Raw genomic sequence first — 12,324 nt, forward strand, 5'->3', positions numbered from 1 at the left:
ATAGAACAACTTCCAGCTTCTTTTGCTCGGCTACAGTTTGGATGGATTTGCATTTAAAGATGCAACAAGACTAAAATGGTTAGGGTCAGGAGGTCAAAGGTCAGGGCTCCTGTGGGTCTGAGGGCGGCCTCACGCTGGAGAAGGATGAAGGAGTCTGACCTGAGCCAGTGTTTGACATGAACACATCAGCACTGCTGTCAGTGAGCCTAACGACAGCCGTTAGCATCATTTCAGTGTTTCAGTCATAAAAACACTTCCTGTCTCTGTGGTGGTTACAGTGACATCATGCAGTTTGTGCTTTGACCTCCAGAGGGCGACAAATCAGCACAGACAGAGAGCTCCATTCAAACTTTGCTGCCATCAGGAATAATTCTTCAAATATAATCATCAGTGTTTGAGCAGTTATGATATCAGGGACAATCTAGACATGTGTGACAATACTGAACATGTCACATGACACACCTCAAACATCATGTGATCCACTCTCAGTCTGCACTTTCATTCATGACTTCAACAGGTTGAAATGAGCTTTGAAGAAACATTCAGTGAAATAAATCTTTCATGGATTCATGTGAGCAGCAGATGAACTTTGTACCAACAACATCTTCAATAACAGAGTCTGAATGAAGCTCAGGTGTTGATGCTGCTCACTGATTGGACGCTTGCTTTCAGCTCTGCTCTCAGTCTTTACTGCACAGGTGAAGGTAGAAAGTGTGACTGGATCTATAGACTGGAAACAGAGAAACATGCTGAACATTTGAAGCTTTGCAGCAGAAATGTTCATGTTACAAATACAGCAGAGCTGATCTGGGATCAGTGTGTTCACACCTGCAGCTACAACAAGGTTTCATGTCTCCACACGTCAGCATGTGAACTTTACTCTGACTCAGTCTGAGCAGTCAGACGGCATATTTTTAAAGTTAACACATCAGCACACACAGAGCTGAGCCCCTCCCACCTGTGCTGAGTTTCAGGTGGAGCCCCGCCTCCTTCCAGGAAGCAGCTCACCTGTGTGTCCGTGTTTAGTGTCCAGGTGTGGAGTGGAGCTTGTTGTTGGTGTGAAGAAACTGTAAGTTTGCTTTGTTTCCTCCTTTAACAGTTTGTCTTTAGGAACTTTACTGTTTGTTCAGCTCGTGTTTGATTTCTTCACACAACAAACTGTGTGTGTTTGTATTTCCGGTCTCTCCATTAAAGTCAGTGTGTAATGTTTCCTGGCTAACATCAGCTGTGTGCAGCTTAGTTCAGCACAAATCTGCCGCTCCATAGTTCACGGTAACGGACTCACAGCTGGACCAACGAGGCCGAGTGTGTCCGCCACTCTGAGCTACGTTCGTGTTTGTGTACTTGTAGTTTGTACTTTGAGTTCAGTCAGAGCCCACAGAGGACGCAGCGTACGTGATGACGTCACAGCCCTTTACCTCCTTTACTGTCACTGTGATTAATATTTACACACGAGACACCTGCAGAGCTCTGACGCTAAGCTAGCACACAGCATGCTAACGCTAAGCTAACGCTGAGCTAACGCTAAGCTAACGCTGAGCTAACGCTAAGCTAACGCTAAGCTAGCCAAGAACCCAGAGTGAGTTAAAGCTGAGTAAACACTGACCCCAGACCAGCACCGTGATAAAGTGAGCTGCTGCTGCTGAACTTGAACAGGTAACAAAGTGATGAGCAGTCAGGCTGCAGGTTTCTACCTGTTCATGTTTCTACAGTAGAATCACTTTGAAGTGTCTTTGTGCTGTTTCATCTTTGATTTGTGTTCATAAACACTCAGAGAAACATCACGTGACCTCATCAGGATCTGTGTTGGTGTGTGGGGCTGTACCTCAGCTTTATGTTGTTACATGCTCATTTGTTCATTTTAACATCAAAGTAATGTTATGAGGAGTAATGAAGTAACGTACTCCATTACTTTTAATCAAAGTGTTCTGTGTAATATGTGTAATAATGACTGTTTTGAGTAATGACCAACACTGATCACAACAAAGAGGAAATGCCTCCAACATGCACAAACATTTGAGCCACAACATGCAGTTAATGTGCACAAATGTCTTTGATATGCTGCTCAGTGATGGTGGTGACTGTCAGAGCAGAGCTACTGAGAATCAATAAGTAATATCAATGATGGGATCAGAATCACTAAATTCTTCTCATCCCTGTCAGTATCATACATGTGCTGTATAATGTGATAAATGTAGAGGTGCTGGCTGTTCTCTCACTCTGCTGTTTAGCTGTAAAGGACGCCTCCCTGCCTTTGTCTCATTCATGACCTTTAATAGTCTCTTCTAACATGCAGAGATCTGTATGATCTGTTTCATAGAGTCTAACCAGCCTGTACAGGTAACAACAACAGTCACTGCATCACTGACACACAAACGTCATCTCTGTCAATAACAACATTCATACATGGAATAAAAACACATCAGTGGATCATTGCTGGAGCTGATGTTTGTGCTCCTGGTGCAAAGGCTCTCAGTTTCCTCCTTGAAATAACATCAGTGGTGGGTCAGCGACATGCTTTCTTTCCCTCTCAGGTTTAAATATCTGGGACTCTCCACCGTTTGGTTTTAGAGCTGAAGAAGCTTCTCAGATGAAACGTCTTCCAGAAACTTAAAGACGTCTCTTTTCTCTCCAAGCTCCTTAGATCACATGACCTGGATGACTGAACCTACAGATATATTGACCTGGTTTCATGGTCACATGACAGGTCAGAGGTCAGCGACTGTAACTCAGTTCCTCCTGTTAATGTGAACTCACTGAGTGTTTGTGGTTTACCTCTCAGACTGACTGAAGATGATGATGGAGGAAGAGGAGGACAGAGCAGAGTCTGCAGGGTCCAGCTGTCCGTCTGTGAGGAGTGACTGGTCCAAAGGTCGACCTCCAGCCTTCAGTGGTGAACCTGGAGCAACGAGGTCAGAGAGCTGAACTCACTGAGTAACAGAAATAATTCTGCACTGACATTATAATCAGTGTTGACTCTGGTTGATTGTCTGACTGTGTTTGTGAGCTGAGAGGAAATGAAAATGAGTTTGTAACAAAAATCAGTTTTGTCCAGTTTTCCTGTAAAAAGCTGAACTCTAATCTAAGAGGATGTTACTGACAGGAAACAGCTGCATTATCTGCAGTCTGTGTGATCACAGCTGCTTCAATCATGTTTGTGTCTGCAGAGGTCAGAGGTCACAGTCTGCAGGGTCCAGCTGTCCGTCTGTGAGGAGTGACCGGTCCAAAGATCACCCTCCATTCTTCAGTGGTGAACCTGGAGCAACGAGGTCAGAGAGCTGTGATGACTCCTTTACATGTTTGTGTTTCCTGGATAAATATGACCTGAAACATCCTCAGATTGTTACAAAGATTCATTAAAAAGAAAACAATGAAAGAGAAAAGATCCAAATGTTCGACTTGGTCATTTGCTGTTTGAGGACAGTGATGCTCATATCTGTGGGGAAAGTGTGACCTGAGTGGGTTCATGTTTGTCTTTAAAGAACAGAGCTGCTCTGATTCTCTTTGTGTCTGATCTGTTAAACAGTCTGAGAGGTCACACAGAGACCCAGCAGCTAAAGCCTGGATCATACTGGCTGCTGTTACTCCATCAGGACAACACTGAACCACAGTGGTGTGGATGTAGTGGATAAATCCCACCATACTGATGCTCAGAGTTAACCACAGGGAACAAAACCAGATGTTACCTTCAGATTGTGACCTTTGGAGTGGACGATGCAGATTTCAATAGAGAATAAATGTTGTTGTTTTTCAGCTGTGAAGAAAGAATCTAATTTTCTGAACTTAAGAATTTATGATGCTGGAAACAACATGGAGACTATAACACAACATTTCCACTGTGTTCATAGAATGAATGTAAAACTGTCAGACATTCATTAAATATGCAAAATGTCTACAGAAGCATCAGAGGGTCAGACGTGAAGCACTCAGTGATTTTGATCAAATGACTCATCAGTTATTGATCTGTACTACACTGATCTACCACGTTAGTAAAGCTGGTGTTCTGGTGGTGGAGGGAGACTCGGATCATGTTCTGGTTTTGGAGCAGTGATCTGCTGATGGTTCAGTTTGATGAGCTTCTTCAAAATCATCCCTGACATCACCACTGAAAGGACGTCCATGAAAACAGACTGAAAATTACTGATATGTTCACAATCTGAGAGTTTAAAGCTTGAAAGACTTGATTCAGATGAAGTTATTTGAGCAGAAACTCCTGGATCTTTATCCTGTGTGGATCTAATCCTTCATGGTTCCTCCACAGAGTGGAGCAGCAGAGCTCAGAGGTTCCCAGTGGTCAGTCTGCCCAGCAGCATCAAACACAGCTGGACTCCATATTTATGGTCTGTACATGTACAACAACTACTGTTACATCTGTTCTGTTCACAGTCATCTCCATGCTGCTCTTTGTAGACCAGTGGATCGTCAGTGTGTCCAACATGGATCTGATGTTTGGCTCCATGATTTCAGTCTGATTGGCTCATTCATAAATATTCTGTTCCAGCTGCTGGAGGACAACATCATCACTTTTGTGAAGAACGAGCTGAAGAAGATCCAGAAGGTTCTGAGTCCAGATTACCCAGAATGCTTAGAGAGTCAGAGGAGCAGCAGCAGAGAGGCATGTGTGAAGATCACAGTGGACTTCCTGAGGAGAATGAAGCAGGAGGAGCTGGCTGACCGTCTGCAGAGCAGTAAGAGGATTTATCTAAAGATTTAAGCTGCTGGATAAATGAACATTTTCCAGAGATGGAAGATGGAGCAACATGTTTTAAAGATTAGTTCTTTTTGGAATTGAGTGTTTATTTTTCTTCTCATTCAGAACTTCAAGCTGCAGTTTGTCATCGTAACCTTAAATCCACCCTGAAGAAGAAGTTCCAGTGTGTGTTTGAGGGCATCACTAAAGCAGGAAACCCAACCCTCCTGAATCAGATCTACACAGAGCTCTACATCACAGAGGGAGGGACTGCAGAGGTCAATGATGAACATGAGGTCAGACAGATTGAAACAGCATCCAGGAAACCAGACAGACCAGAAACAACCATCAGACAAGAAGACATCTTTAAAGCCTCACCTGGAAGAGATGAACCAATCAGAACAGTGCTGACAAAGGGAGTGGCTGGCATTGGGAAAACAGTCTTAACACAGAAATACAGCCTGGACTGGGCTGAAGACAAAGCCAACCAGGACATCCAGTTCATATTTCCATTCACTTTCAGAGAGCTGAATGTGCTGAAAGAGGAAAAGTTCAGCTTGGTGGGACTTGTTCATCACTTCTTTACTGAAACCAAAGAAGCAGGAATCTGCAGCTTTGAAGACTTCCAGGTTGTGTTCATCTTTGATGGTCTGGATGAGTGTCGACTTCCTCTGGACTTCCACAAAACTACAATCCTAACTGACCCTAGAAAGTCCACCTCAGTGGATGTGCTGCTGATAAACCTCATCAGGGGGAAACTGCTTCCCTCTGCTCGCCTCTGGATAACCACACGACCTGCAGCAGCCAATCAGATCCCTCCTGACTGTGTTGGCATGGTGACAGAGGTCAGAGGGTTCACTGACCCACAGAAGGAGGAGTACTTCAGGAAGAGATTCAGAGATGAGGAGCAGGCCAGCAGGATCATCTCCCACATCAAGACATCACGAAGCCTCCACATCATGTGTCACATCCCAGTCTTCTGCTGGATCACTGCTACAGTTCTGGAGGATGTGCTGGAAACCAGAGAGGGAGGACAGCTGCCCAAGACCCTGACTGAGATGTACATCCACTTCCTGGTGGTTCAGGCCAAAGTGAAGAAGGTCAAGTATGATGGAGGAGCTGAGACAGATCCACACTGGAGTCCAGAGAGCAGGAAGATGATGGAGTCTCTGGGAAAACTGGCTTTTGATCAGCTGCAGAAAGGAAACCTGATCTTCTATGAATCAGACCTGACAGAGTGTGGCATCGATATCAGAGCAGCCTCAGTGTACTCAGGAGTGTTCACACAGATCTTTAAAGAGGAGAGAGGACTGTACCAGGACAAGGTGTTCTGCTTCATCCATCTGAGTGTTCAGGAGTTTCTGGCTGCTCTTCATGTCCATCTGACCTTCATCAACTCTGGACTCAATCTGCTGGAACAACAACAAACAACCTCCAAGAAATCTAAACTATTTAACAAACCAAACCTACAATCTCTCCACCAGAGTGCTGTGAACAAGGCCTTACAGAGTCCAAATGGACACCTGGACTTGTTCCTCCGCTTCCTCCTGGGTCTTTCACTGAAGACTAATCAGAGTCTCCTACGAGGTCTGCTGACACAGACAGGAAGTAGCTCACAGTACAATAAGAAAACAGTCCAGTACATCAAGGAGAAGCTCAGTAAGAATCTGTCTGCAGAGAAAAGCATCAATCTGTTCCACTGTCTGAATGAACTGAATGATCGTTCTCTAGTGGAGGAGATCCAACAGTCCCTCAGATCAGGAAGTCTCTCCACAGATGAACTGTCTCCTGCTCAGTGGTCAGCTCTGGTCTTCATCTTACTGTCATCAGAAGAAGATCTGGATGTGTTTGACCTGCAGAAATACTCTGCTTCAGAGGAGGCTCTTCTGAGGCTGCTGCCAGTGGTCAAAGCCTCCAACAAAGCTCTGTAAGTACATATGTGATCATAGCTTTAGCTTTTAAATGTTTATTCTAGTTAACACAGATCAGGTGGAACAACTCAAATAACATATCAAAAATATTAAGTGGTCATCGGTACTCAGTTTGTTCAATACTGAATACAATGGAGCACAAATTGTCCACGTTTCTGAAATATTTCTGGGTGTAACTGTCACCAAAGTGCAATTTAGACCTGGCCTGTGGTTGTTATCTAAGTGATAATCATCAATTCTACTAAAACAAATACAAAATAAAGAAGTTTGACACATTCTGTTGATATCAAAAGCACACTGAACAATTCAGTGTTGTTTTACTGCTGTTCTCTCTTCACTTCTTCTCCTCTGATTCTCTCCACATGTTGCTCTGCATCAGTGCTCAGTTTCCTGACAAAACAAGATGAAATATTGCTAAATATAATAGTATCTCATTACGCTTCAACATAAGTGTTTTATTTTTGTAATTGTTTATCTGTTATTTTTCAGACTGAGTCACTGTGACCTGTCAGAGAGAAGCTGTGAAGCTCTGGCCTCAGGTCTCAGCTCTCAGACCTCTAATCTGAGACAGCTGGACCTGAGTAACAGTAACCTGAAGGATTCAGGCGTGAAGCTTCTGTCTGAAGGACTGAAGAGTCCACGCTGTACACTGGAAACTCTCAGGTGAGATCAAGCATTTTTCTTTCATCAACTGACAGAATTAGCAGATTAATAATAAGGCAGTCCTCTAATAAGAGGAGAAGTGGAGGTGTTTTGAAGGGCAACGTACTCTTATGTTAACAAGACAGGAAGTAGTTCCTGGGAACTGCTTCCTTTGTTATTGTCTAAGTAGAAACATGTTGGTGAAACAGTGATGAGTTTGCAGAGGTGAATCCACAGCACACAACACAACAATGCTGTTGCGTGCTGAAAGCAGACTTCTCACAGATTCTGAGGCTGCAGGTTTCATCACTGTCCAACCAAAATTCACTGAACCAGCAGTAAATGAACGTCCAAAACGACACTTCATGTTTAAAAAACAGATGATCAGGGGGATTTGTGTTTACATCTTTTTTGTGTGATCTGTTCACCTGCTGTTTCAGCTGTTTGGTGGTTGTTGAGATGGTTTTGTGAACTTTTAGCTGAGATTCTGACGTTTCTGTAGATACCACACATGTCTAATTACTTTGTACAGCATGAATGGCCATAACGAGGTTTTTAACAGTAAGAAAAGTTGTAAAACTTCAGAAAATATAGTTAAAAGTCCAAAACCTTCTACGTCTGGTGGCTTGTGGTAAGGAGCAGATCAAACGAGTAAAGAATTACGTTATAATTATAAATGGCTTCAACAGCACATTCAGGTCTGTGAGACTCATTCAGACACTGAGCCGTGGCTCTGTGCTACATGCACATATTTCTGCATCTCTGCCATTCAGACACACTTTATATATAGTTTATTTTATGTAGTATTCAATACTGAACTGTACATTTAGTCTTTTTAAAGGCAGCAAGTTTTATTCAGTGTTTTCATAAAAGCCTTATTTTTATCCATTTACTGCTATTAGGAAGAACACGTGAGGTTTAAGACCTGGACCAGTTTGAAACCTTTTGTCCTCCACAATGGAAATGGGTGGAAATAAAAATGGGTCTCACTTTAGCCAGCTCCTAATTTTATCAGTTCTACTCTCAGCGTCTCCTGTATATCTCCTGTATAAATGTTGCACTCAGCTTTGTGGTCTCCAATATCACTGAAATGCAGCCAGATGCTGCTCATTTTGCCTTTTCACTCTTTCCTGACACGCTTGCATTTCAGTACAGCTCCCATTTCTCTGTGTACTGGTCTCTACCACTACCCTTGCTGTCTATGGGACATGTCCTCTTTCACATAATGGTATGATCCCAGTCTGTCTCTTAAAGTGTTTGGCCACATGGTTTGCTCATCAGAATAACATCTCAGCCGTGCTCACATTGATTATCAGCAAGCCTGAAAATTCATCAATATTTGACATATGAAATTATCTCAAGGGCTGGATTTGGCCCACGGGCCATATGTTTGACACCCCTGGTTTACACAGTTTGGTATTCAATGTACAAGTGAGTTAGCTCTCAGCTAACTAGCAGACAAGCTAACTGCTGGGACTGCGTCTTTCTAACAAGAGCGTCAGACACTCAGACTGGTTTCCTTTGTGGATGATGATGTGTTCTCACACTGATCCTTCATGCTGATGCTGCCATCCACCCACTGCTCCTGGATTCATCATCTCCATCAGCCCTCACAATACTCCACCTTCTTCAGCTTCATGTTCAGCAGCCTGGATGGACAGTAATTCTTTCCATGGGTTATGGTGGGACATTGAGAGCTGAAGTCAAACAGCAGTGAGAATGAAAGACTGATTCATTTCTATTTAGTCTTGTGATGTGCAGCTTTGTTCAGAGCATTAAGGCCCAGCAAAGATTACTGAGGTCATAGAGTCCTGATGAAACCTGTGTGCTTATAGAAACTGAGACCAGATGAACCAGAATAGAAGGACATTAAAATGAAGTGTCAGCTACACAAAGGCAAAGCTATTCAGTTGTTGCTGTGAGTTATTTAAATGGAGGATGGAGTCAGACTTTAAGCTGCTGGACTCAGTCACTATATCCTGTTGTCCTCATAGAACCTGGACACACAGACTCACCTGTGACACAGTGACACACAGTGTGGGCTACACACACATTAGAAAGTGGATCAGTCACACTTGTGCAATCATTTGTTGTGCTGGGAAACCATGAACACTGTGAATCACATTAATGGCTTTGTTACAGCAACATGCAATCATGAGTTCAAAAGTAGTGCATTGTGTACTTATTTTAATAGTACTGCAGTATGAGAAGTGCAACATTCAGTGTGCAGAAACAGATCAGGTGCTTTCTAACAGCAGTGTTCCCTTTAACACAGCAGCAGTTCAAATATTTCTGTCAGTCTGAGCTGAAACATGAATCTAATCAAATATCAAATCAAAGTTCTTTGCCTCTGCCAGGACGTTAACATTTGATCTAGTTTTTTACAAAGTTCCCTCAGCGTCCAGAGCCACCAACATACCTTTGATCAACAGCAAGTGAACATTTATAAATGTGTGTTTGCAGAACAGGAAGCAGCAGAACTATTGTTCTGTTATCAGGCAGCAGCACAAACGCTCATCAGCTCATTTACTGTGCAGGACTTTGAGTGTGTGAAGTGTGTGTTTGTGCTGGATTTCCTTTGGAGAATCTCAGTCAGAAACCAGACAAAGAAAAACTCTTTCAACAGTCCAGGTTGAGTTGACAACATGAACTGCATTTATCTTCCTCTGACTGACATGTTCTTCCTCCTCTGCACCGAGCCAGCTGCTAAGACTCACAAGCTCATTGACATTTTCTGATGATAAAGAAACTCTCTTCTTCTGCACAATATGAGCAGCAACAGAGAAGAAGCTTTCACAGGTACAGATGTTGCAGCTGTGGCCAAGTACATGTGCTGCATGTTGGAGCAGCACTCTAATGGACAGGCCTCTGTACTGATGGTGGGCTCTGCTCTGTATCCACCACACTGTTCTCAGCTGAGTCTTCCTCCTGTTCACACTCTGATGAAGCACCAACAGGGCCAACTTCTTCTCTGGTGGCTCGGATGTTGTTGCTTCCACAGGTTTCCCTCCAACAACCCTCTGTTCCTGCAGTGAGTTCAGTAAGATCTGGGTAAACACTTGAGCTCCTTGAATCTGGCTCCAGCAGCAGTTTTCACATATACAATGTTGGCATTTTGCTTGCGTGTCTCCAGGTCTGTTCTGAATGTAGACTTGAATTTGACCACGTAGGCGGGGTCATCATCTGAGCTCTCCATCACCTGAGAGAGATGACAAAACACAGAATCACAGAGCATGAAACCAACGTTTCTCCTCCCAGAAGTTCAGTCACAGACCTGCAACAGAAACAAGAGTCAAAGATTCAAATGACGCAGAGCTTTCATTTACTTATATCCACAAACATGTCCTCTACATATTCATGCTGTATTTACACACACATACAGAGGCTGTTTGTCTCTCACACACCGACAGGACACTGAGAAATACATCATGTTAAATATACCTGCAGGCTTCCAGCTGTGCACTTTGTCCCTGTCAGCTGTGATCGCCATGGCAACCTTGGTGTTGTGCGCGATGCAGGGACGTGTTCAAAGGCAGACGTCTGGCAGCAGCATCATATTTGATGCACTATCTGTACTGAGTGTGCTGACTTTATTTCAAATGTCCCACTGCTGTGCAACATGAATCACATGTTCTGCACGTTTCTGTAACTCCCAGGTAACCATGGTTACCCAGCCACGCCCAGTAGTCTCCAGAGAGACCAACAGCATGTTCATGTTGTAACGCCGTGGCTTTCGTAGTCTCTCCTTTTTCTACAGCTCATGTGTTCTTCTTGTGATGCTGCGTCTTGAGGCTCATACATGCCGTCATTTGTTGATCCTAAGAACGTTCCTCAGACCGACTTCTTCAACAACAGATAACTTTAGTTGTATCAACACTGCCTCCTGGAACAGTTTAAAATGAACATGTCAAAGATCTGTACCTGTCTCCATGTTTCTGTCCCCGCCCCTTTCTTTCTGTCCTGGGTCATGTGAGCGCTGCAGTAGTATTAGGCCCACCCTCAATGCTCCCATTGGCTGAGACGCATAATGACGCCCATTTCAAGCCAGCACTGATCAACATCCCTCCTGTGACCCATGGCTTTTATATTCAGAGCCAGTGAGCACTTTCACAATAATCATGATTTTAAAAACTGTGATTAAAATAATTGCTGACGTTAATCAGTTAATGAGTTAACGAGATAATAACAGGTTAAGTTGCCCTAATAATTAGACTTTGGTGACAAACTGATGTGATCTCCATGTTTCCTTTGTTGGACTGTGGGCGAGTGTCAGAACTGAATGTACTGAGTAACATGTAGAGTTTAAACATGTGTCAGTTCCAGTTTTAGAGCTCTAAAGTGCAGCTATCATGTTAGGAATATGTTAGGAATAGACAGGAACACTGAGCACACTGAGGTCAAATCTTTATTTTACCACTCGCTGCATTCTTGATGTTCATGACTTCAGCAGCTTCATGATTGTCTGCAGCATTAATCTCATATTTCCATTAAAAGTGTTGAATTTGACTGTTTGATGTTCTTTATGATCTCTGGCACCAGTTCATCTGTAGGCTGAGCTCAGTCCATCCATTTAGTGAAATGATGTTTAAAGGTCTCCTTGTTCTGTGAGCGTGCACAGATCCTGAAGCAGAAAGCCTGGGTTACAGAGAAATGATCATCACTGTGATGATGCTCATCGTCTCTGACTGGGATTTGAGGTTTTGTCAAAGCAGCAAAGAAAGCCTGGCTATGTTGGACTGGGTGTGGCAGCAGCTCCCAGTTTGGGTTCATGAGACAGACGCCCTCTCTACTTTGAAGATCAGCTTCAAACTTTCCTTTTTGATAAAGCTTATAGTTCGAGCTGGATCAGGTGACCCTGAACCATCCCTTAGTTATGCTGCTTTAGGCTCAGGCTGTTGGTGGACTTCCCATGATGCTCTGCTTTCTTCTCCCCTCTTTTCACTCCTGGTGCTTTTATATGTCACTACTGCATGTCCTTAACTTTTGTCTCTCTGTTTTGTTCTTGTCTCTCTGAGCTCATCTCTTCTCTTTCCCCTCACCCTGCAACCAGTCATGGTAGAT

General features: G+C 43.5%; 1 long non-coding RNA gene across 1 annotated transcript; it reads left to right on the plus strand.

Moving 5' to 3' along the window:
* The first annotated feature begins 1,005 nt into the window (after positions 1-1,005).
* Positions 1,006-3,263, plus strand: LOC143415934 (uncharacterized). The gene is made up of 3 exons (XR_013096366.1): positions 1,006-1,069; positions 2,783-2,912; positions 3,168-3,263. It is a non-coding gene; the product is annotated as an uncharacterized LOC143415934 (long non-coding RNA).
* Positions 3,264-12,324: the final 9,061 nt, after the last annotated feature.

The sequence above is a fragment of the Maylandia zebra genome, unplaced genomic scaffold (genome assembly GCF_041146795.1).
Source record: "Maylandia zebra isolate NMK-2024a unplaced genomic scaffold, Mzebra_GT3a scaffold11, whole genome shotgun sequence".
Taxonomy (NCBI): domain Eukaryota; kingdom Metazoa; phylum Chordata; class Actinopteri; order Cichliformes; family Cichlidae; genus Maylandia; species Maylandia zebra.